General features: G+C 40.0%; 1 long non-coding RNA gene across 1 annotated transcript in view; it reads left to right on the top strand.

Annotated features, from left to right (window-relative positions):
- LOC117286515 overlaps positions 1 to 27,108 on the top strand; it is a 75,850-nt gene that overhangs the window by 17,657 nt on the left and 31,085 nt on the right. The window contains exon 2 of the long non-coding RNA XR_004517673.1: positions 14,065 to 14,171. This is a non-coding gene — a long non-coding RNA (uncharacterized LOC117286515). The remainder of the gene's footprint in view (positions 1 to 14,064; positions 14,172 to 27,108) is intronic.

Raw genomic sequence — 27,108 nt, forward strand, 5'->3', positions numbered from 1 at the left:
AGAGTTTGAAGATGTTGGGGCTAGAGAAGATAGGAGAAAAAGGGTAAGAAATCACTGCTTGGGGGAGTCTACTAGTGGTTAGAAAAGGGGAATACATGTAGGCCTGCCTGACACAATTAAGTGTCTGTCTGAGATTTATCAACAGGAAATTTCTGAGATCAGTCAGTATAGTTTCTTGTCCTTCAATGTTTAGCTTCACTGGGGCAAAAGGCTTAGAGTCTAGTAATAATAATACTAATGGGTGTACATTCAATACTCACTATGTTTCACACTTTTAAAGCATTTTACAAGTATTGTTATTTTTTTTAACAACTACAGTGCTTTAGGATGGATGTGCTATTGTTATAGGTAAGGAAGCTAGGTATATGATTTGTTCAAAGTCACAGAGCTTTAATTGGAAAGGACATATTACAGACTCTGTCAACTAACCTTAAAAGACCAATTTCTCACCGTTCTGGTGACATCACTAGGATAAATAATCCAGTGGTATACAAAGGGGCTAACACACTGCTCTGCTCATGGGAGGTATTCAGTGAATGTTAGCTATGAATAACACTTCTTGTTTAATTTTTTTCTATCGAACTGGGGTCCTTGTCCTTACAAAGCAGACATCGAACCCATTGAGCTAAATCCCCGGCCTGAATAACACTTCTTGTAGTGAATGACTTCATCTACCAGACAGGATTAATGTAAAGTTGAGAAGAACTGAAATGTGTGAAATTCTGGGTCCAGTAATGTGGAACTTAGTAAATGCTGGTGTGCCTCTATACCCTACTAACACAAATCATGCTCTGCAAGTTTTTCATCATTTTATTGCAGGCAACTGTGTTGCCACTTGGGGCCACTAGGTGGCGCCACTAAAGAACAAGTCTGTTCCATTTACCTTCCGATTTAACTCAGATACAGGTGGGAGAGCAGAAGCTGGACTTTGACAACCAAAAGAAGAGTTGTCATAAATAAATAAACAGATGGATAGAGAGAGGGGTAGAGTTGCATTTAAAGCATATATTTGGGTAAGCAAATAAAACAAAGAGCATGTATATCCAAAGAGACTGTTAATTTGATAGGCAGGCAAGAAAGGCCAATGCAAATTTCATGTGCTTGAAAGCTAAATAAAACAGAAATCTTGCCTAGTTTCTCAAAACCAAGGCTTCTTCCAAAACTGTGAAATGCGTGGATCAGACAAAACTTCGAATAGCGGTGCACATGCCTGTGTGTGTGTGTGTGTGTGTGTGTGTGTGTGTGTGTGTGTGTTCCTCATCCTTCCACCTTCCTGCACAGGTAATGGATATGCAGAACTGAAACCCTATAAGCTCCCTCCCCATCTTCAGCCCTGCCCAACCTATAATTTGATCGCTATCTCTCCAGCTGCCAACACTACCCAAGGCCAAGAAATGAAAACAGTTACTGTTCCCAGGAGTGCTGCTTCATCAGGAGACCATCCCAGGTATCTTTCCTGGGCAACACCTACATTCCAGGCATTTCTGAGTGGCAACAGTCAGCAACAGAAGCCGACAGGGCAGCATGCTTTCCTTGTCTGCCTTGTCCTTGGAATAGTGATGTAATGTAATTGAAATCTCTCTACCTGTCTATTGTACGTCACCCATCCCTCTGAGACTCAGTGGTACTCTGCAAAAAGGCTAGATACAATTACCACACTCGCCTGGCCTTTGGGTGCATTTTCCAAGTTTCACCCTCCACATCCCCAGGCATCTTTATGTCTTTAGCTTGCTTCCTGGATCGCCCCACTAAGGCCATATGTATCTGCTTGTAGCCAGTGCAACTGAGCTTCCCAAACACAGATTCCCATGAAAACTGAACAAAAGAGGAGGGAGAGGCAGAGCATGTTAAATGTCTCATTAGGCCTTCTGTCTGATTCTCATTAGATCCACTGACTGCTTCTCATTAGGCCCATTGCCTCAACTTCTTTTAGGCCCTGAATATGTAGGCCAGTGCTTATTGTCATGGTCGGTCGAGAAGATCTATTTCATGTATTCATAAATTGAATGTGGCTTCTGAAAAGTCCCAGGCAATTTCTTTTGGCAAAGTTAAGGCAGGCTTATTGTTGCTAGTTACAATTTTTTTCAAGCAATCCTAAGCAGGGTGGGCAGAAGAAATAATTTAAAAGACCTAGTATGAAAACTTCAAACACTGTTGCAGAAAGGGGCCCTGGATGATAATTGTTCCAGCCCAAAGGCCAGCCCCATAAGCAGACATTTGCGGTGGAACATAGTGGGCAAAGTCACGAATGCCATCCAGTTCAGAAAGTAACTGCTACGGATATAACAAGATGCCCGGGGCACAGTGTAGGGAAGGACGGCTGTCAGGACCTCATCAAGTTGCAATTCCTCTCCTCCCTGCCACCTGGAAACCCGCACACAGTGTGTTAAGAGCCAAATCATGACACAGAACAGCTCTATACAGTGGGATGTTCTACACATTATGTGCAGAGTGCATTACTCCTGTGAAATAACTTGTATCTCAATATTCCACACCAAAGCAAGTGGCTGATAGAGAAGCTTCCAAGACATGACAGCCAGTTAATGGAACTCACAGATGGTATGCTGATTACGAAGTCAGTGGACACGCCACTGAAGTGTCACAGTAAGACCCAGCTCCCAACAAACAGTAATGAGCATTTGGTTACACAGTGCTGGGCAAGTGCATACTTCCTGGGTTCTCTCTTTGCTCTTGTTTTCCATCTTCATTTTTGAGTTTCTCCCTTAGGAAAACATAACATGGATCCAGTATGGCTTAGGGAGTCATCTGATGTCAAAAATCAGAGAGACAATTTTTATGAAGAAACACACACACACACACACACACGTACACACACACACGTACACACACACACACACATGACAGTGCAATTTAAAAGAGGAGCTTGAATAACCTTTGAAAAGCAAATGCTTTTCCTTAGATTAATCTGACTTAGGTATAGAATTAAAGTGCCTCCAAAAAAACTTCTGTGAAATTGAGTATCAGTAGAGATTGGAACTTTCTTTCTGCCCCATCACTCCACCCAGAATGGAGAGAAGAGATGTCTCCCTAGAAGGCCTTGTCCCCATCAGGAAGCAAGGCGGGTATTCCCCAAGGAAGGAAAGGAGTCGTGACTCGCCAAGGAGGCAGAGGGTGGGGCCCCTTTCAGACAGGCTCCAGCTGCTCCTTAAGCCTAGAGACATGGTAAATTTTCCTTTGTGGGTTTTATTCAAGTTTTCAGTGCCCCATTTTGAAGGTAACACTGGAATCCAGCGAAGTGCCATATTTTTCAGCTTGCTGCCTTTGCATCAGGCCGTTTGGTCAGTCTTAAAAGGACCCACGTGGAAATTAGGGAATAGAACTTGTTGAGAGAGAGAGAGAGAGAGAGAGAGAGAGAGAGAGAGAGAGAGATCATGGTCATTCCAAAGCTGCTCTTATGAAGTTTCTTCCCTTCGCTAGTACTGACTTCTAAGCAAGTTTCCCTATCATTCCTGAGCTGTTCTCCTCCATTTCTCCTATCACTTTGCAGGAATTGACCTCCAAGCGAGCATCCTAAGAAAGGTGTATTTCAGATTGCAAAGTTCATTGATAACCTTCCCAAACAAACTTATTTATCTCCCATCGGCTCCTGGAATAAAATATTATATGGAACTCTTCTAAGATGCCGGGTCTCTGCTCATCCATATTTGAAGGGGACATGCTTGTCCTGTGAACTATGATTGTGGGATGGCACACAATTTTGCCTCTGAGTCTCTGTAGCCCAAAGCCCTAGAAACAGCATAGAACAATGGGTTGCAAAGGACCTTGGCCTTTCAAATGCTTTGTCGCATCCGAAGTTTCAGTGCAAGAATCTGATCTCCCGGAAAAGTATTTCTTTTATTGTCAACCATAGAGAATCACTGACGAAACTAATTAAAGAATTTGAATTGCATTCCGTCTTTCATTAGCTGACCCTCATCCAGGAGCTGGACTCTGGACAAAGGTGCTGTGAGCCAACAAGGTATAGAATTCGAGGTGCTCACTAGGGGATGAGGCCAGCACACTCTTACTCTCTGCTTTGAAAGAGCTGCTTAAGTGCAAAATACTTCATCTTTTTTCCCCCTCTCTTTACAATGGAAAAAGATGACTGCTGCCATCAGAAATAATGAAGTTTGAAGTTCCTGAAAGTTTTTCATTTATTGGACTCAACTTTCCACCCTTCCCTTGAATTCCAGGAGCCAGGTCAAGACAGTGAGTTCTCATGGAAAATTAAGTACTTTTGCAAAGGTGCTTTAGGAAATATCCTTGTTTCAAGTTTCAGAGTCTCTCGGGGATGGTGGTCATTGATTTCCAGGCTTCAGACACCATAAAGACTTCCAGATCTGAATGAGTGTGGATGGACGTCAGCCACTCTACCTGAAGGGCCTCTTGCCTTGGGTGCACGCCCTTCTCCCTCGTTGTCCCCTCCCCTACATTTGAAGATTGCATCACCTTGGCAGATGCTGCCGCGGTCACACAGAGTGGCATTTATTGATTGACTCTGCAGGCCGATTGAAGAATAACTATTTTAAGATTGTGAAATAGTTCCTGAAAGTTACATGATTACCCGCTGAAGTCAAGGCTCTGTGTTATAAACCATAACCCATATCTTTGACAGTCACTTACCCAACAGAGATACATTTAAAGAAGAGGGGTCTCATGGAGGTTCCTGGAGAAAAACGTTCCTTTTATTGATATAGAAAAATATAAGGCTGAAGAATTCATTGTTTAATTTTAGAAGTTAAGGAACAGAAACAAATGTTATTGCATTTTAAAATGTTTTTCTTTCTCTTTTAAATTTGTTGACCATAAAATAAAAGCTTTGGCGTGACAGTCATCAGGTGAAAATAAAGGGCGGATCTCATTTCTTGATTTGCGCACTCACTTGACTTAGGACTATGCCACCGATCAGTCTGTATGATCCTACGTGCGTGCTTCCCCTCCTTGAAAAAGCTTTTCCAAAAGCCTTTTGCATCAAGACCTCCTTAATTCAGAGTAAAGCTGCTTGTATACAAGAATGGCAACATACAAGCAAGGGTAAATACAAGTATAGATTCAGAGGCTTTCGCTTACAGATTCAGAGGTTTTCTCTGAGTCTGGCCAGAGAGTATTATTCTTGCTATGTGTACGCCTTAGGGTGTCACCCAGGGATCCAGGTACAATGCTTTAGCACTTCATCTAATTCTGCTCGCTCTGGAGACTGAGTCATCCATGCCAGATAGTTTCTCTTGCAAATGACCGAACACTTGACTTTGAACTTCTGCTGAAAGATTTAATGTGTGCAGTGGTCAATGAGTGAGAGGACGTTATGCAACCTCAGAAAAATGCAAAAAGAAGGAAAAAAGGAAATTAACATCCTTTAATTATCTGAACACACAGCACCAAGTTTGCTGCAAGCAAAGGCTTCTAGGACAATGGAGTCTTGAAGGAATCACAACTGAACTCCAAAGAAAAGTGAAAGCGCTCTTGTGTACTTTAAAAAATAAAATCACTGTGTTCAATTGTGCTATGTAGAATCCGCTATTTTATCTTCCCTTAACAAAATCTTGGGTGTATTCCATAACTTCCTGGTCACATTTGGTAATTAAAACTTAGTGTGGCTTAATTTAAATCCTTAATTGCATATCCAATTTAAACCTAGAGCTGTGACTCTAGCTGCTTAGAAAGAGGGTGGGGGGCAAGATCTGGCTCGGGAGCAAATCTATCCTCCCCCTTCCCTAAGCCCAGCTCCTTCAGGGAGTCAGCAGAGGCCTGGAGGACTCAGAGAAATCCCTCTCTAAATGGTCACATGCCCGCAGAAGGGAGGCCCTGTGGGCATTATTCTCATTTTTCCTAGTCTCACCTACCTTGAATGTTTCCTACATAGGGATATGTGGGTATTTTTTGGTTTACCCCACCCTATCCAGTGCAGTCTTGCCTACCATCAGCCCTGGGTTGGCATCTCCGGTCTCAGGTTGATGGCAACTAAAGGAGCCCATGACTCCAGCCCCTCCACTAATGTCAAGTGGAGTCAGGGAAAGCCTGGCACCTTCCTTCACATCCTCCAAGCACGGAACAAAGCTAGGTAGGTTGAAGATCACCATTCTCATCCCAGGAATCCCTGCCACGGTTCCTCTGAGTTCTTATACTCCCACCTTCAGGAATTTCTAGGCTGAAACTTGACCACAGCTTGAGTATTCCTATCTGCCTCTGCTGCACCTCAGGGCTACACACATGCAGCACCCCAGGAGTGCTGCTGTCGAATGTTCTACAAAAAATTATGGGCCAGGGATTTGGCTCAGTGGCACCGCGCCTGCCTCGAATCTTCTACCAAAACATCTTGAGTTGACTAGCTTTGGAAGTTTGGGGAACTTCTGTTTGGAAAACGGTATCCTACTTTCCCTTTATTGTAGGGCCTCCAGTCACTGTGAAAGGCTCTGCTTTGGTGTTCTCATTTTGCTTCTGGGAAGGGAAAGGTACTCTTGTCTTTTGCCCAGAAGAAGAGTAGACAGACTGCAGTTCCCACAGGCCCTTGTCCAGCATTTGTCCTCTATCTTCTGTAGGCTCTGGAAGCTCTGGTATGTGGAGCTCAGTGGTGATGTGAACTTCTTGCTGCCTCTCAGTTACTGGTGGGGTGGGGTGGGAGTCTGGTCCTCATGCACAGTGATTTCTTGATAGGCCTGTTAAAATAGGAAGGTATCTTTGTTTCCAGTGGCATTATGTTCTTCTTAGATGAGCAGAAGTAAGCGTGACTTAAAAGTGATTTCAGAAAAATATGGTTCTAACACTACAGTTGATATGGGAAATGGTGGAAGGTTGAGTAAAGGATTGTATTTCAGAGTCTATGTTAATTATTCACTCCAAAATGATTTTTATATCTAGGGCTCAAAGAATAAACTGTTTCTTAATGAAAGTCAGAGGAAGGAGTCTGAACTGAGCTTGCTTTCCCCAATCAAGGTTAGAGGGCCACAGGGTAGGAATGATTAGAGACATGCAGTGATCATGTGCTCACTTGCTTAGAATCTTTTTGTGACTTTGGCTAACTTAGAACTCCTAGACTCATTGGTTCTGCCCATGCATCCATCTACTATCCATCTTTTCTTCTACTCACACTTCTATCCACTCTTCCATCTGCCCATCCATCCATCTGTTTATCAGTCCCACTCAATACATTGACTGTTGTCATTTAAAGGTCATAATGAAGTGTTTTCTATGTGGTTCAGAGGTCAACTGCATTGAAATCTCCTTGGGTATGAACTTTTAACAAAGATCCCAGAAGAGTCTGACAGAAGTTTGAGAATCCGTGCGTCATCCTGAAGATTATAGAAAGGTACTTTCTCATCAGTGAATCAGTGGCCAGTCTCAGTGATATTTTCTCAGGTGTGACTCTTTGGAAAGAACCTTTTCTGGAGACATGAATAACATTTTATTCATGTGCAAACTTTTACATGCATATTTCAATCAAGTGAGTCAACAAGTACTTGCTTAGGAGGTGGAAGATTTTTTTTAGAGTGTATTCTAAAAACAAAAATAGTTCAGATCAAAAGTAAAACCCTGCCTTTTAACCTCATACTACCCAACAATACTTTTTCACCACCTGAAATCACTGTTAGAATTTACAGCTCACTATCCACCTTCCCAAATGTGAATGTAAAATAAACTATGATATGAAAGACATTGCCTTCTTGATCTCCAATACTTAGATTAGACTCCAACACATGAGGAGCATACAGTTAGTGCCTGTTAATGATTCATAAATAGTAAAACACAGAATGCCAAAATAATCAGAAGATATAGAAATAAATTAGGAATCACAGTGGATTGAAGCAGAGACAGGGACAGGGTTAATTTTGGAAATGTGCCTTAGAGGTATAGATTGTGAGCTGAAATCTGAAAACGCTCCCAGAAAGAACAGTCAGTGGAAGGTAGGAAGGCTTTCTCCTCCGAGGACCCGCTCAGGCAGAAGCCTTGAGGCAAAATTGGGGAAAGTGTTCTGAGAAATATGAAGACCCACCTAGTGGGGCCAGAGAGACCCTGGAGAGAAGAAGTAATACAGGAGAGTGGGGTAGGGTGGGGCTAGATGGAAGACATTGGGAAGGCAATGGTCAGAAGTTTATATTCGGTCCAGATGGTAATAGCAGGCCACTGGAGGGCCATGTTTACACATTTTCAAAATCCAATTAGGATACCACATGTTTTTATGGTCTAATCACCCATTTTGGACCTATTAAATAAATTAGTTGAACGAGAAAAACAAAGGGAAAAAAATAAAATGATGTGTCATTTGATAGCATCAGGAAATCATGGGACAAATGTGTTAAATTGGAATGTTTGACCTGGAACCACACACATCCAAATATGGTCTTGATGACTGAGTCTCGAACTGCCACAGTCCCAAGGCTGATGTCTGTAAAGATGCACAACTAAGAAAAAATACAAATAAATGATAGTTGTTCGGGTGAGGAAAATGGGCATCTCCCTCGCCATGGAGGGCCTAGACAGCCCCTTCCTGGAGGCAGAAGCCTGGGCCAGCTTTCTCATGCCTCGATTCCAAGCTCTAGATCACAGCAATTCTATAAGAACAAGAACGCTAGTTGATGAAAATGAGAAGGAAACAGCTGTTTCTGGAGAATTCCCTCTGGACAGGAAGGAAGCCCAACCGTCCAGATGGGATCAGGCGAAGGGAAGGGAAGAAGATAGGAGGGAAAGCAGGCACTGGAAGAGGAAGCGGGCACTAGATTTGTGTGGTATCTCTTGGATCTGTTTGTTTTCTTCCATGTGAGCCACAGATCAGAACATACAGAGAAGGAACTTTAGCGATAAGAAGGAAGTGCAGGGGCTGAGGCAAATGCTGTTTGCTTGGGAGAGAGTAATAACTTTCGTTCTCTTCGACAAGGACGATTTTAATTCTTGGAAACCCATTATTTGAAGAGATGGTGCAGATGGTGTACGTATCTGAGTGGTAGAATACTTGCTTAGTATGTGAGGTTCTGGACCTGACAATCCCCAACAATGCAACACACACGCACACACAGTGGTACGAAGTGTGGTCCACTAGCAGGGGTATCTGTAACTTTGGCATGAAGTTATGCAGGGGACTTGTTAAAAATACAGCTGCTTAGATTCCAACCCAGACTTACTAAATAAGAACCTGGGCTTTAACAACTTCTTAAGTAATTCATAAGGACATTAAATTTTGAGAAGCATCATTGTGAAAAAAAATACTAGAGAAAAATCAACTTAAAGGAGGAAAGTTTATTGGGGCTCATGATGTCAGAGTTTTCAGTCTGTGAGTATTTGGCATAATTGCCTTCAGGCCTGCAGCAGCACAGGACACTGGGACAGGGTAGTGGAAGAGGTGCTTACCTCAGGGTAGCCAGAAAGCAAAGAGAGAGGGGCGAGGGACTAGGGTCCCCATGTCCCTTTCAAGGGCACCTCCCCCCATGACCTCCAACTAGGCCACATCTTAAAGGTTCCACCACTTCCCAACAGTGCCATAGGCTGGTGACCAGGCCTTTATCACATAAGCCCTTTGGGAGATATTTAAGAGCCCAACCATAACAACCCTACTAGGGAGTCTGGAGAAAAGTAGATTAAAACAACAAAACAAAAACAAACAAACAAACAAACAGTCTAGGTGAGCAAAGTTAGAGAACTGTAGTCCCACAGGAGAGAAAGCAGGGTGAACAGTGCCACCCACCCCCTGCTAAGTAACCTACATCATCTGATTATAAGAACTGCTATAATTTACCCCCACATATGCAGCCGCAAAGACTCCAGCCACAGGTGTGCCTTTGGGCACACAAGAAAAAGTCTCTGGGAATGTGTTGTAAGGAAAGTGTCTGCTGTTCCAACCCTGAAGCAGCTTGTTTGAATCATTTTTTTTTTTCTTGACACTGTGTCTTTGGAGCTACTGTCTCTTCCCTGAATTACACCCAGTTCCCTTCACTGATGATATTTTATGTTCCTTCTCTGTCTCACTTCATATTTTACTCTTGTATCTTTCTTGAGAGCAGCCCCAGCTCAGCCAGTGACTGAGGAAGCCAAATGGAGACAGTTAGAACTGGAATCCTTTGCCAGTCATCTGGAAACATAATGATTCCCCAGTTTGTCTAGTGTGGAAATTTCCCAGAACCAGCTTCTTTCCAGGGCCCAGGGACCCTCCCTCATTAGATCCAGTGAAATTTCCTCCCAAGTCTTTACTTATCCTCCTCATGAGGCTCCAGGCTTGATTAGATCACGCTCTACCAGGCCTCTTCCCACAGCCCCTCAAACTCACTGCTTTCTTTGTACATTTAGCCTCTGGAAAGAGCGGTGCTCTCAATAGGGAAAAGCGATGGTTGAGTGGCTGTGGGGCCTGGGTTTTAACCCAGCTTTATGGTTTTGGGATGCTGGCTACTCAGGTTGTAGGAAATACAGTTTTTTTACTTGTAAAACACAAACAATGATGCCAGCTGCATAGACATTTGTCAATACCAAAGAAACAAAGTTACCTATTGTGATCAACCCAGTACCTGCATATAGCAAATACTCAAAAAACGATAAACAGCAGATATCTGGAATCTTTAATGGCAAATTCATATGGATAGTCTTGGGTTATAAAAGATTATTATATTTAAATGTTTCATTTTCATTGTGACTACTTCACTTCTCTCTAAACAGGGCTGACCTACAATTCATGAATGTATTAGGTAAGACAAATTCCCTCCAACTGTTTAATCCACTCACCTTTTGTCCAGGGAAGCTAACAGAAAAAGAAAAACAAAGCAGAAGAATGCAAAATAATTATACGTGTCATGATAAATCTTTGATTGTAATGTGTGATTTCTCGGTATCTAGGATGAGAATTCCAAAGGAAAATGGAAGATCTTCACCTGTTTAAATATGTTTGGATTTAGGGCTCTTATAAATTTCTGTGTACGTTCATTACATGGATTGTAGCATACTAACATCATCTACAAGTCAATAGTGATAATCCAGAACCTGGTAAAGTCTTACATATCATATGTGCCTGTGTATTTTACTAAGAAATCCATTTATGTGTTTCCAGAAAGTTTTGTCCTACACGTTCTACTGTCTTCTTTCAGAGCAATGACAAATACAAATGGCATTTTACTTCATACTGTGGAAATAATACATGATTTCTGTTCTTTTGGCTGACCAGTCATTTATCACAGGTCGTTTACATGGAACTGGAGGGCTTGGTAAACTAATCACAAGCCTTTTTATTGTAGTACTGTGCTCTTCTTTGTAAACCACGTGAAATTCGTTTGATGATTTCAGTTCCTCCTCTTGGGACCCATAATCAAGTTCATAGACAAACCAAAAATAATTTGGCCAAACTCATCAGTCTGGGTCCGAATATGGGGACAGTTGTCTTGATATTGGGTTCATTGTTACCCAGTGAGTCAGTTCTGACTTCTGAGAGGATGCTTTGGCTAAGGGTGTAGATAAAAATATAGCAATAAAAAGTAATGCCTGTGTGTACATCTTTATATGTGTGCATAGGTATATCTATGCATGTGCTGGTATGTGTAGATTGTGAATGTATGTATAGCTACTGTATGTGTGCAAGTGTGTGTTGCCATCATGAATGCCATAGTGAGCTGATTCAAGAGGGCAAATATTCTGAATTTCAAGTCGCTGCTTAATAAAGCCTTGATCGTGACATATTTCAGTAGCTTTTTAAAAAGAAGCATCAGGTTTAGATTCTTTTCACTAATTTATGTATCTGTATAAATTTTCACAGAGGCATTTGTGGTCTCACAATTCTTTCAAACTTTACTAGTTCCCTGTCCAAAGGTGGAGTCTGAGTCCCCTCACCTAGGCATTGCCTGGGCCTCTGCGACTGCCTCACGGAATCCAACACTGAGGAAGTGAGGCTGTGAGTTCCAAGTCTGGGTCATGAGATGTGTACAGCTTCTCAACCTCTCTCCATGCTGTCTGCCTCTCTCCACACTGATCTTGGGGACCCTGAGCTGACATGTGAGAAGCCAAGCTTCACTCAAACTGACCTGTAGGGTCATCTTGAGAGGGAGCAGATGACAGCAGAGATGCACTTGATAAGACTCGGCTCTTTGAATCTTCGTAGCATGTATGTGATGTGGAATCTTGCACTCAATTCTGGGTCCCCACCCCGAGGCTGCTCTAACCCATGCCAAGTGGTGTTAACCTTTGAGCCACCCAGATGAGATGGGATGATTCAGAGGAGAGAAATGACTGTCCCCATGAAACCCTGCTCCATTATGGACTGGCAAGAAAATGCATGTTGCCATCTTGTTGTGGAGTCATTTATTACATAGTAACAGATATCTAAAGTATAATATGTATCATGTGAAATCAATCAAGTGATTTATTTTTAATTTGGGGAACCATAACCCAATGCAAAGCAAACCAAAAGCAACTGGACTGAACCCACCAACTTGTTCACAAAGGACAAATATGATCTCATATTGGTTTTGCCATGCAGTCAGTTCTAGTTTCTGAGAAACACACTTTGATTGTAGAAGCAAATAATAAGACTCTTAAAAGAGCCAGGTATGTTAATGGACACCTGTAACCCCAGCATTCTGGGAGGCAGAGGCAGGAGGATCACAAGTTCCATCCAAGCCTGGAAAATTTAGTGACTTAGGGAGAACCTATCTGAAAATAAAAAATGCCTGGGGGTGTAGATCAGTACACAGGCCTTGGGTTCAATTACCACTACTGAAAAAGTAAAAAAGAAAAGAAAAAGGTTCTAAAAGATGTATACATAGTGTACCAATACTGGCTCTGGCTTTGACCTTGCATTACAGTTACATAAATGAAACCACTGAAAGAAACTGGATGAGGACATGTGGGAGTATCTGTACTTTTTAACTTCATGTGAATGTTATTATTTCAACTTTTTTAAAGAGGTGAGCACATTGTGTGTGTGCATGCAAGTGTGATGTTTAAAGTCAATGTACTGATTTGGCATGATCAATATGGAACAATCGATGACTACTTAATATAAGTTTGATTCTGACATATATCGCTGAGGCTGTTGAGTTTGTCAACATGATGAGCTTGGGGTGTAAGGGGTTATTCATATTTCTGGGTATGTCTGACTGGGTCATGGATGTCTGACTTTGGAGTCTACATCTGGTCCCTCAACCCTTCCGTGCTGTACTTACCTGTTACCATGATCTAAGCAATTTTTCTCCGCCATACCCTTCTGCCATGATGTTTCTTTTCTGGGTCCAGGTAATCGTGGAAGGAATCCCCTGAAATCATAAGCCAGCTTAAACCTCTCCTTTTTCACATTGTGGGTATTAAATATCATGTCCCCAGGATGGTAAAGGTGACTCATACATTCAGTCACTTTATTAAAAAGAAGCGTCAATTCATTCACTCTCTCCCCCTGTCATAGTTAATCTAAGAAGTGAGAATTTTCCTTTACAACTAAATAACACAATTTTCATGCTGGAAATAGCTTAATAAATATTGGCAAATGGAACCTAAGAGTGGTAAGTGAATTTTGGCTGCTCCCAGTGATTTCCAGGAGCCCCCGTTTCTTCCAGAGACCTGAGAAGACATAGGGAGGGGAGCACCAGCCTGGAACCAGGGAATCACTGTGAAGAGACGAGGACATGAGCCGGGCAATCACTTTGAACTAACTGTTAAGGAGGTCATTTTTAAACAAGGACAAGGAAATTAGGGAGAATTCCAAAGCAACATAGGTTCCCTTTGAGGAGATCTAGAAACTATTCCCTTTTTGTTGCTATCATTACGATGTATTGGATTGATATACTGAGGGATACAACTAACACAATTAGTTCAGCAGCTGGCACAGCATTTATAGCATGTACATACAAAGGTTGGAGAATTGAGAATGATCAAAGGAAAGTGTACAACACCTCGATAGCTCATCTGTGGCATCGCATAGGAATCCACACATGTTCAAATTAAGGACCTGAGAATGGTGATCTTGGTAAAACAGCAACAACAACACAACACCAACAAAGAACTGTTATTACAGGCAGGGTTTTTAAAACTGAAGCAGAGCTGTAACTTGTCAAGAGATACTCGTGTGAATTATTGGCAATGAGATACGTTTTTCTCCCCCAGAGTCCAGTGGTTCTAGGAGGATTCAGGAATCAAAGAGGGACAACACAGCAGAGATGGAGATGAACGCGTCTCTCATAGCAGAAAGAGGAGAGATGCACAAAAAGCAAGTGAGTGGAGGCTCTTAGCTTTTACTTTGCATTTATTAATGGAGATGATGATGATGATGATGGTGATGATGATGATGATGATGATGATGATGATGATGATGATGGTATACATGTGTGGGTTCGATATACTCAAGTTAGTTTTAGGCAATTTACTGGGTGAAATGGTATAGACTATTTCAGTAAGTGGTCATGTGCAGAGGTTTTCAAACATAGCTGATTATTTCTGCCAGTAATACTTAAAATATGTATGTTTCCTGGCCCTACTCTAGACCATGTATATCCAAACATTTCAAAGTGCAGCCTTAAATTCTATATTTTAAGTGCTTCTCAGCTTATTCTTAATACCACTCACATATGCAAATGAAGGTAGAAATAAATGGAAGTTTTAGTTTTCCACCCTTCAAGTAGTAACTGGAGTGGTTCCATTTGATTTCAACCACACTGAGGTAATGGAGCTCTACAGGCGGTTGCTGGGTGCACCCTGCAGGCCAAGAACTCTGCCAGTCTGACGCAGTGCAAAGTCTTCACCGCGCTGGAAAACACTCCCAACGTTATTTTATTTCTGTATTTGTCTATTTTTAACTCCAAACCATCCTTCATATTTCCTCCCTTGAATGCCAACCGTTCATCACACCAAACGTCCCTGGCTTGAGCGTTGTATGTGCCTGTGGAAGGAGGAGCGGGGAACTGCCCGGAGAGCAAGAGAGCGTTCAGCAGAGTTCCCGCATCCGGTTGGAACGATGCCTCGCAAATGGTCGGAAAGGGCTGACGTTTCTGGGAGTTCTGTCAGTGTAGAAAGACTTGCTAAAAAGAGTGGGTACTAGGAAAATTTGTTCTCCCTGTTCTGAGAGAACTGGCTTTTTTTGGAAAATACTCAGGCTAGATGGGGAGGAGTTTGTGTGCACAAAAACTGGGATGTTCTCAATCTGTATAGAATTTCACCCAGATTATTTTGGTATTATTCAAAGAAGGTTAATTTCCTCTCCCAAACTTCATTGCTTAGCATAACAAAGGTTTATTCTTTCTCATCTCAGCACACTACAGGGTCTCTAGGGTCTGTTCCAAGGACTCAGGATCCTTCTTTCTGGTTGTTCTGCTGTATGCTAGGGTCTCATATTCCTCTGCTAAGATCTGTGTGGTTAGACCAGCAGGCAAGGAATGAGAAAGTACTGTGAAAATCCATTAGGAAATTCGTTATGGACAAAGCCTAAGGATTTTGTTTGCCTGAATCCAATATCATGGCCTCACTTAACATCAACTGGGGATCAAGAATATAACTGAAGGCTGGGCATGGTGGCGCACACCTGTAATCCCAGCACTCTGGAAGCTGAGGCAGGAGGATCGCTGTGAATTTGAGACCAGCCTGGATTACATAGTGAGTTCCAGGCCAGTCTCAGTCTCAACTACATAGTGAGACCCTGTCTGAAAAAAGAAAAAAAAAAAAAAAAAAGAATATACTTGAGTTATGTGTTTAACAAAAATAGAAAAAGGTTTTGGTGTACACATAGTAATTGTCTTTACCACCCTCTCCTTGTCAGCTTTCAAGATATATTGTGCTGAAAATGGTACTTTATCTCTATGAACTTATTTGTGCCAAATTAACACCAATGTATCTTGAAAAATGCATCCTACAAATACCAATCAAAGGACATTCTATAAAATTCCTGGCCAATACTCCTCAAAGCTGTCAAAACCAAGGAAAGTCTGAGAAACTGTTATAGCCAAGAAGACCTATGGCAACTAAATGTAATGTGGTATCCTGGAGTGAACCAAAAAACAAAAAGACAGGAAGTGGAGAATTTGAATACAATATAGATGATGATTAATGGTAATGTATCTACATTAGTTCATTAATTTTGACAAATGTATCATGATAATGAAATAATGCTCATGATAACAGAAATAACCTGGGGCTCATGAAAACTCTAAACTACCTTTAGGACTCTGTAAAAACCTAAAACCATTAAAGAAAAAAAAATGTTTTATTTGTTTGTAAACGAGTGTCCCAAATCCTGTTCCTCTTATTTTCCTGCCACAGCCATGAACTTTGTCTACTGGGAAATTACTACTTTAGTGTTTCTCTTACAATCTATTTTCCCCCATATCTTCCCCCTACATCTGTTCATTCTATTCACCTCGTATCAGAATTATTTCTGTAGAGCAATCCTTTTGTCACCTTGCTGATATTGTGCTTCACATGAATCAAATCCAGGTGACAGTGAAAGTATAAAATTAAAAGCTATGATGCCCCTATTGAAACATACCCTTACACACAAAAACACACCTCACACACACATGCACACACACACGCACCCCACACGTATCCAAGATCCAGAAAGTCTCTCACCTAGTTTCCAGTGGGTCATTATTTTTAGACTTTGCTTACTATAAGCTCTACTGTTAGCATCAAATGTTTGTATAGAAATATACTTTAATCATATTTTACCAGTCCCTATACAGAGCCTATGTTTCTGATAAAGGCAGGGGGTATGGCCTTTATTCATCTCATAATATTTTATACAGTCAAATATATTTGAACATTTCAGCAAATGGCAATAGGGTAGAGAAACTTCCATTAAATATTTATATTTTTCATTAAAAAGGAAAATATTTCCTATCTAAAACCTTTTCCATAGCCACATTGGTTTGGGGAATATATTATCCTGTAACACAATTCTGAAGACCTACCAAAGCATTCAGGGTAGTTGGAAAACACCTATAAAAAATGAATTTGCCTCATTTTGCTTAATTTCACATTGCTCTAACTTCTTTGATTGGGGTTCCTTTTATTTATTTTTGTTTTGTTTTCTTGAATGAGTTTATTTCATGTTGACAATAACCCCTGAGGCAGGCCCTCTGATGAGCACTATTTTACAAGTGAGTTTGATTAAGAAACTTGTATATGGTTAGTCAATGGCAATGCCATCATCAAATTCAGGTGAGCAGACTCCAGAGCCCAGACACTGGCCACCATATGATTTGGACATTATCTCCCTGAAGCTATGTGTTTTTCTTTTGGATCGAAGCCATCATGGCTCTGTACTGTTTTTCTCTCATTCCTCCCTCCTCTTCTCTTCTCAGATTGATAGACTGCCTTGGTAAAGTAGACTCTACAGTCTGGACCCAACTCTCTCTGCAGGAGGAGGCAGGACACCAGCTGGTCCCCACCTGAGCCCATATTTCTGATAAAGGCAGGGGAAAAGGCCTTTGTCAAAGAAACATCTCAACCTCCATCTATGGGAACCTCTCAGTAGCTCCCTCAAATAGTACCTGTCCATTCATACCTACAGCACCACCTGTCGATCATTTTCTATCGCTGGAGGACCCCCTACCCAGCTGGTCTCCATGGCTGCCATGGTAGCATTGGTCCAGCGCTCTTGTTTTTCCAGTGCTAGAGTGCAGTGATGGGGGGTAGAGGGGAGCAGGCATCAGGTTCTGGGGAACTTGAAGAGCAATTGGAAGGTTGGGACTAGACAACAAGTTCACCACTATGTCATCTGTCTTTCCCTATGGGAAAATTGCTCCCGTGTTCCAAATATCAGAAATGTATGCTGTGGCTTGAATGTAAGCCCCCCAAAGACCATGCGTTGGAATCTGAATTCTCAGTGTGGTGGTAGTGGGGGATGGGGCCTCTTGGGGGTTATAAGGGAGTTACTCTTGTGAGCAGTTTAATGCTACATTAAACAAAATAGAAATATGTTATTTTATATTGAAAAATGAGACAGGCAACAGGACAGCTCATTGCATCTGAGATTTCTGTTTCCCTGATTTGTTCTTCCTCTCCCCACCTCTCTCTCACTACTAGGGATTGAACCTAGGACCTTTGCAGTGAGCTATATCACCAGCCTTCCACTACTTTTTTATTTATTTTGAGGCAGAATCTTTCTTAGCTGCTCAGTTATCCAGGTTGGGCTCATTTGTGATCCTCCTGCCTCAGCCTCTCAGAGTGCTGAGATTACAGGCATGTGCTACCACACCCAGCCTCCCTGACTTTCTTAATTCTGATTATATTTTCCCTCTTGCTTTTATTTTAAACTCAAATGAACTTTATTTCCCCTAATTATTATACGTGATGCCAAAGCAAGCAAAATTTTCCCTAATTTTAATGATATGGGATAGAAAATACAAGCAACATATTAGTTTGAAAGAAAGAAGAAAATAATCCTATTTTATGATCCCACCACACAGCAATAACTACAGTTAATATTTTCCAGACCTTTGATTATGTACACTTATATGCATAAGCCAGATGTCAACTAGGTCTCTTTGCTCCTTGCTGTCTAGATAAGATGTCTTGGCCCTTCATTTCACAGCACTCCTCAGGATTTTGGCAACTTCCCAGAATCTCACATCCTAAGGCTCACCTGTGACTCTGGCTTCCTGCTTCTTCGGAATTCCATTCCCCACTCTTCGCCCTACAGCTGTTCTTTTATTTTACTCTGGCTATAGACTCAAATGTGGGAATCGGGCTTGTTCCTTGATGCAGTTGTAACAACAAATCATCCATACGAGGATTCTTCCGATGCGTAGCTGACTTAACTGAATGTTTCAGGATGTGAAGATCATTACACTTGAACATTAGACATCCTTTTCTTCAGAATTCTTTGATTTTTAAGTCATATTACCCAGTTATGCACTTTTTCCCTTCCTGCTATTCTCTTTATTCTGTCTTCTTCTCAAAAGCAGAAATCCTGTTCTCCTGCTACCCTTTCTCCTTGCAAAGCAATGCAGATGTCTAAATATCTTGCCCCCAAAACTTAACCTCAAAAATTTCCTTTCTATACTCAAAAGCACCTTTGAAACTTTGACAATGGCATTATCAAAGGGAACTTGCATCACTGGAATAGGGCCATTGATTCACATCCCTGTATATGCATGAAATTTCCATATAATAACAGGAAAGATTTTTAAAAGTGACATGAAACTACAAGGTAAGTATTACAAAAAAAAAGAAAAAAGAAAGAAAAAGAAAATCCATTTCCCAATTCCTAAATCCCCCCCCATCCTCACATTAAGGATATGAAAAGGATAAGACTAAAAATTATTTGAAGCTTTGGAAAAGTCTCACTTGATAGAACCGTTAATGGGCTGTATGCATCACCATCCCAACCAGAAAGAGAAGGGGAGTAAGATCCTTTCCATTTCACACAGCTAAAGAGAGAGACTTTCAGGAATACTTGGATTGATCTGTTTTGTGTTGTCTGCAGTTAAATAGTCACAGTAGATTGATATCTGACTTCTGCTTAGTAAAATTTAAAATCTGAGATGGGTTAGATGTACTGCCCTGTCTGTCCTTGTTAAGGGAGGAGGACATTTCCAGTGGACTGGCTATAGCCCCACAGTAGGGAGTGGAGGTCTGACCACTTCCAGCCAGGAAGATTTCTAGGAGTCCTCTTGAGACTTAGTCTCTGTCTGGCAGGCTGCTAGGAGGGGAATGACCTATCAGAAGATATACATCAAAAAGTTGTGCCACTTACAAAAATGAGTCCAGTAGGGAGGAGGATTGTTATGATTTAAGTCTAAAATATCCTTAAAACTCTCATGAATTCAGAAGTGAGGCTTTGGGAAGGTGACACAGTCATTTTGGCACTGCTGAATGTGCTATAAGTGGAGCCTGGATGGTGATATGTTACTGGATGCATGAGCTGTGTGTGTGTGTGTGTGTGTGTGTGTGTGTGTGTGTGTTCTTCGACTTGACTCCTCCCTTCTCTCTCTGCTTCCTAGCTGTCATGAGTAAGTATCTTTGCTCCATCGGGCCCTTCCGCCAGACTGTTTCTGCCTTATAGCTGGCCAATCATAGACTGAGCCCACCGAAACTTTGAGCGACTAGTTATTCTGTAACATTATTCTGTGATTTTCAACAATTATGAAAGTTAATTAACAATTCTTTAATTAATATAATTGAACCTCAGTTACTTCCTCTATTTCTCTATAAACAATAGTGTCACTGCTCTCATATATCCTTAAGCATTTATGTAGGACACTTGTGAATTTGCTACATCCAGGCATGGATTCATGATTAAAATTTGAGCTGTGAAATGCCAAACTCACATCCATTTACATATCATCTGTGAGCGCGCTAGCCTTTGATATGTTGGAAGCTTCAGTTCTGCTACCTGGAGTGACTTAGCTCTCCTGCCCTGATCCTGTGGGTTGAGTTATTAAAGGACATTCTCAAAACACAACACGCCTTTCCAGGTCTCATGGTGACGCTTCACTGTCATTCTTGTTCCCAAACTTCTTGCATTTCAGGGATCCAAACACGTTCAGACCTCAGCAGCTATTTTTATCTTTAGTAGTCATTATTGGTGCAAGGTAGATCTGAAAAATCACTGTTATTTGTATGCCTTGGATATTTCTACTTGAATTGGGAAGACAAATTCAGTGGGTCAAAATTTCTAACCTTATACTCCCTTCCTGAGAAAAATGCAATTGATTCCTGACCCCAGAGCCTCAGCTAAACTTGTGATCAGGCTTGGCTCAGTACACACAACTTCTATCTGAGGAAGAGTTAACTGTGACCTTTCTCACCATGAAAGGTGCAAGTTATAGAACTGCTATGAGTGTTCTGGGGATTTCACTATAAGAAAACAAACTTTAAAATTTTTAAAGAAATATTTCAAAACAGACTTTTAAAAAGGAGTAATCCCCTTCAACTATATTTGGCTGTGAAATACCTTCCTATGAAATATAATTTATAATTCATTCTCACCAGTCATTTTCCCTGTGTTCAATATATTCACCAACATAAAAGTTCTATTTTCCCAAACTCAAGCACTTAATTTTCATTCTCATTCATTTTATCATTTTTCTGAAAGTAAAAAATAACACTCAATTATCAAGAGGACTGAATGCATTGTAAATAACAAATGCTATCTTACTCTCTGGAACTTATCTCATGCTATGTTATAGATTTCCCAGGTCTCACAAAATAGCAAATATATGAGCCTTAAAGGGGAAAAGTCTCCATACTAGTATATGAAAAAATTCCTAAATTCCAGAAGGGTGAATGAACAGATGGATACTTTTGGGACATGTGTGTGTGTCATTTTTGTTTTACATTTCCTTGGCTCTGCAAGAGAACGCATTTTCTACAAAGTATGGTAGCTAAAGTGAGGGATCATATTAAACTAAACCTGGAAACAAGAAATGAGAAGTAAATAGTTTAGCAAAAATGCAGTTCCATATGTTAATTCTGAGAAGTTTCATTATTGAAATCACAGATTTAAAAATAGCAGGGCCACTGGTGAAGACACAAAAGATAAATAGTGACTGATGCAGTGGACATTATTTTTCTGCTGAGATGTAGATGCCATCCTAACTCATTCAAACATGTACTTTTGGTTTTTATTCATTAAGGAAATTAAGTATTTTAATAAACTTCTTTAAAAGTAATCACACATTGGCGGTGCCTCCTCTCCCTGTTGAATGATTTCTCATGTAAGAAGTAAAGCCCTGCTAACATACAGGACTGATTTATTACAGACCCACCATTGCCACAAACATACAAATTCTGTACAACAACCACACAGTTTGTAAACATATCCAAGGGGAAAATAAATGAAAAGAACCCTTAGCAGTCAGAAGTGAAGAATGAACTACTGACCAGAGAAGAGCTCATGAAGCAGCAGTGTGGAGCGGACAAGACATCCAGAGTCAGATAGATGTCTATAGTTTACGGCCAAAAATACAGATGTCGCATATAAACAGGAGATGTGGAATTTGGATTCCATGGGGCTATGATGCTTGAACCAAGAAGGACATTGTAAAAATCTTTCATGAAAAACCATCCTGATCAACTCAGCAAGCTGCAAGAAACTTCTCTGCTCAAGATTCAAGGAAGAGAAGAGAGAGAGAGAGAGAGAGAGAGAGAGAGAGAGAGAGAGAGAGGATGTTTCTTTGAGAAACTGAAGCTGTAGCCTACCATATGCAGAGAAGTGACAATCAAAGTGATTCTCCCAGGTAGCACAGAATGTCAACTTAGAGATTAGCATGAAATCTGGTCTTATACAGGTGAAGTTCTAGGTACTTTGCAAAATCAGGTCAGCTAAGAATTCTGAAATGGACACACAGAGAAAAAAGGATTGCTTTTATTTATTTTCCTTTCCTGTGTCTTTTTAAAAGTTCATTAAAGGTTAATCAACAAATGTGTATGTAGTTGGAGATGCATCTGCAAGCCTTCATGCCACTAGACTGTGTAAGAATCACTTATAAAAACACTCCATCCCGAAAACTACAAGATAAACTTGCAAAAAAGCACCATAAGTAGCATAAGAAATTATTGAGCATAATTAAAACTCAACAGAAATAATGCATAAAATATTAAAAACCTCAAGAACTAGAAGTAACAGAAATATTTGAAAGAAGCTATAAGTCATAAATATCTAAAGTTATTATTAGATACTTTAGTACATGAGCTGCCGAAGCGAGCACAATGTTAGATACTTTAAAGGAATAGAAAACATGATGAAAGGGACAACACTGTGTATAAAATCTAACTAAAAGAATAGAGTAGAACTTCCTTCCATAAAAAAGTTTGTAATTAAAATTCTAAGGATAGGTTAAATGATACACTAAACATAGTAGGTGAGATATTCAATAAATAAATATACTCTGAATAAATAATGAATGAATAAATAAACTCTGAAAAATAACCTGGAGCACAGCATAGAATGTAGTATAAACTGAAATGTGAGAGAGAAGTTAAGGAATGAAGGATAGTTTGGGTAGCCTAAAATCTACAATCTAGGAAATTAAAATTGCAGAAAGCAAGCCAGAGAGTGAAAATATTGAGGCAACATTAAAAAAATCATAGCAGAGAATTTTCCATAAATAATTGAAGTCATCATTTCTCAGATGTAAGATGCTCAATGAATCCTAAATTAGATAGATTAACACAAAATCCTTACTGAGGTGTATCAAAATGAAAATAAGGAATAGTGAAGACAAGTAGGAGACATTAGTACAGCTAGAAGAAAAGAGATATTCTGAATAAAGGAATGAAAAACTGATAATGATCTTCTTTTCAAAAATAGGCACTGGAGAAGGTGAAATAACACCCTTGAAGTGCTGTAATACTTCAGATTGAAAACAGTTATCTGTATAGGATTATGTCAATGTATAAACATATGTAAACTTTTATTCAGGAGGAAAAGAAAAAAAAGACTTTTTCATTAAAAAACAAGTGGAAATTCTTTGAAGATGCTTGTTAAAAAATTGCATGTAGGTGTAATTAAACTACCAAGGGAGCTGCTGTAGAATGAAGAATAGGATACAAAAAAGCAGTAGTAGTGAGTAGATATGATTTTTAATGTCACATGAAGACGCGGGATTCAATCCTCAGTACAGGAGGAAAAAAGGAGAGTGACTTTCAGCCTCTACACCTCTTTCTATAATAGCAGCTTCAGCTTCAAAGGAAGCCATGGTTGAAGTGTTAATCATTAGCTGTGATTTGGACCTAAGAGTTCTCCCCAAAAGCTCAAGTGTTTAGAGAGGGGAAAAAGGATGCTTTGGACAGGTGATTGGACTATGAGGGCTCTAATTTCATTGGTGGCTTAAAACACTGGTGGACTCATAATTTTATGACATTATTGGGAGGAGATAGAAACCTAAAAGGTGGGTTCTAGTTGGCTTGGCCTTGGGGATTTATATCTTGTCACCAGTCTTTTCCTTTCTGGCTTTTCCCCTCTCCTTGCTTGGTTGCCATGATGTGACTAGCTTTCTTCTGTTATATTTTCTGCTGTTATCTTTCTGCCTCACCAAGGTCTGAAAGCAATGGCTCCAGCTGACCATGGACTGAAACCTCTGAAACCATGAGCAATCCTGTTTCACTCAGGTATTTTGTCATAGCAATGGAAAGCTGACCAACACAGGCATTTTCTTTTGACTTATTATATGATATTTCATAAAACTTCACTTCATAAGACTTTGCTAAATGTAGCCTAAGCCATTGTAATGAATACAAATGTGAATTTACCTTATTAGACATCAATAATTATGAGCAAGTTATGGAAATTAAAAGCCTTATAATAGCATGGGTCTAAACACATAGACTAAGGCAAGATTACTTACCTATATAGTCATGTGCCACAAAAGAAAGTTTTAGTCAATTATTGGCCATATGTATATGATGGTGGCTCCATAGATTACAGTACCCAGTGATATCATCACAATCATAATCAATGATAAATATATGCTATGATGTATCTATAATGGTACAATATCTGAATGACATTTGTTGGAATGCATCCCACTCTCTATGAGGAGAATGATAGCATGCAAACGATACCAACAGAGGTAACATTACACGTAAGTGGAGACAAAATGTCCTATCCAATTAAGATTCCTGAGCAAACTCCATTTGGAAGAACTGCAAGTTAGAACCCTATTTGCACTCTACAGAAAGTTGTATTCCTGGATGATTAAAGTCATAAATATGAAGATTAAAACTTTGAAATTTTGTAGAAGCACATAATGGATAATTTCTTTATAAACTTGGAATACAGAAGGTTTCTCTGAACAAGACACATCAACTACAAACTATGAAAACAAAGATTGATAAATTTAACTACATTAAAATTAAAATTTTCTTTACAACAAAAGGCAGTCCAAATCAAGCAAAAAACAAACCGCAACCTAAGAGAAGATATATGTCATACTCAACCAATATCACAAGTATAAAGAGCTTCCTCAGAAAAGAAAGACAAACATCTCCTTTTTTCATAAATGACAAAGGATAAAGTGCTCAGCAGAACAGAAAACCTAATGGCAAATAGATATGAAAAAATACACCATCTCATTATTGATAGAGAAATAAGTATTAGCTCAACAACAAAATGTCTCTTTAACTTATGAGTTTTGCAAAAAAAAATTAAATTTCTCATTGTATGTGTGGGAGAGAATGTGGAATTGAGGAACTAAATATTGGTTATGGCAGTGTAAATTGCCACAGCCCTACTAATGGATATCGTCAGGCTACTGCCAATTTGAAGATGCCCAGCCTGGGACCTAGGTTCATATTCCCATATGCACAAAGACCCATATGTCACAATCTTCATTTCAGGCTGACAATGGTCAGAAAGAAATATAAAGACTCATATGTGGGCCAGGGATTTAGCTCAGTGGTCCTGCCACCTGCCTCACAAGTGCAAGGTCCTGAGTTAGATTTTCCAGTACCAAAAATGAAAGGAACAACAAAAAAAAGAGACTCATATGTGAGACACAGAGAAATTAAAATGAGTATCTAGATCTACATGCATCAATACAGACATAGTCCTGAAGTATTGAGGGGATTTAAGAAAGCGACAACTGTATCATATAATTTTAACTTGTTTTAGAAAGTAGAAGAAAATAATGCTATACATTACTTAAATGCCAAAACACAAAGCCATTGATTGGAAATATATACAAATCTCAAGGTTGTGGTTAATTGTAGGGTAGAAAGAAAAAAAGTACTGAGAGTCATTTCAAAAATATAGACAACATTTTTCTTATAAAAAATAAACAAATCTAAAAGAATATGTCAAAATGACAAAACTTATTATACTTAGGGTTAAATGTGCTTGGATAGCTGTATATTATTTTCACTGTGTTTGAAATTCAATCAGTTATTTGGCATGTTTGAACTAAAATCCATGTATGGATATTTTTAAATAAGATAAAATTTATATTAAATTGTTAAAAAGTTAAATAAAATACATTATGAAAAACAAATCAGTAAGGCTAAATGCCATGGTTGGAAGATGTATTCCACTTTAGAACAGCAAGAAGAGAAAGGAAGATGTATTAGGTTCCAACAATGTAGCCACATGACAATGGTTTTCCAACAACGTCCTTGCTACAGCTCATGGACACAGCTGGTTTCGCTGGACAGGTACAGACACACAGAAAGGCCATAGGCTCAGTCTGATGCTCCACTGTTGTCTTCCATTTTGCATATATAGCTGATCCTGCTCCTAGCGTCAAGAGTGGCAGTGGTACCCTGTTTTAAAGGATATGTTGTCTGTCCTCACTGGTTCACCACTTAAAGTGAATCTCCCATTTACCTGATTTACCAGACCTCTGCAGGCACATGCTTGCTGTCCATATTTTATAGCTTTGACTTGCCTCATACATCACAAGGTTTGCCATGATTTCTGGAATAAAAAAGAACCATCAATCCAGTCATCAATAACTCTGGAATTTGGTGTGTCCATGGTAGAAAGCTACATCCTACATCCTACATCCTAAATCCTGGGTACTAATTCTATTTGTATTCAGTGAAACTAATGCAATTAAGTAAATCCAATGGTCCAAGGACAGAAGCAGTAATGGTAGCACTTGTAGGTTGATCATGTAGGTTGCACTTAGATAAACACAATCTGATTGCATTAGCTCATTGTAGTAGCTCACACATCTAGATGAAGAATCTAGTGCAGTCCTTATTCATATAAAGGCATATTCTTAATTCAGGCTTTTGTAGATACTGATTATCCAATCTTCACTTTGGATACTTAAAATAATGTTAAAGAAAAACAATGCTAGATACATTTTTGTCTCTACAGCTCAAACAGAAGTGTTAATGCATGTGTTCGCTTTTGGAAGCAGATGCCATCTGGGAAAAGAAGTTCAGAGCTGCAGCCTGGTGCCTTCATGGCTGGTCTTCTAAAATCTCCTGGCCTCGTCTTGCCTCTTTGCCTTCCATGGACTTCTCAGGGAATTTAAGAGCAAGAGTTCCAAAGAAGGGCTTGTTGTGGGCACCAGGAGTGGAGGCTACTAGTTCTGGAGGAAAGACCTTGGCCAGTCAGAACTGAGGACAAGCCAAGAGCTTCAACTGTCCTTGTCCCTAGTGGCTCTATGGAGTCCAGGAAAAGAAGAATGTAATCCTTTCATGTCACTGACGAGATGTGAACCTGACATTACATGGGGAGGGGAGGAGGTATTTCCTTTTTTTTTTTTT

This window comes from Fukomys damarensis, unplaced genomic scaffold (assembly GCF_012274545.1).
Source record: "Fukomys damarensis isolate Sample0158 unplaced genomic scaffold, DMR_v1.0_HiC HiC_scaffold_17, whole genome shotgun sequence".
In the NCBI taxonomy this organism is placed as follows: domain Eukaryota; kingdom Metazoa; phylum Chordata; class Mammalia; order Rodentia; family Bathyergidae; genus Fukomys; species Fukomys damarensis.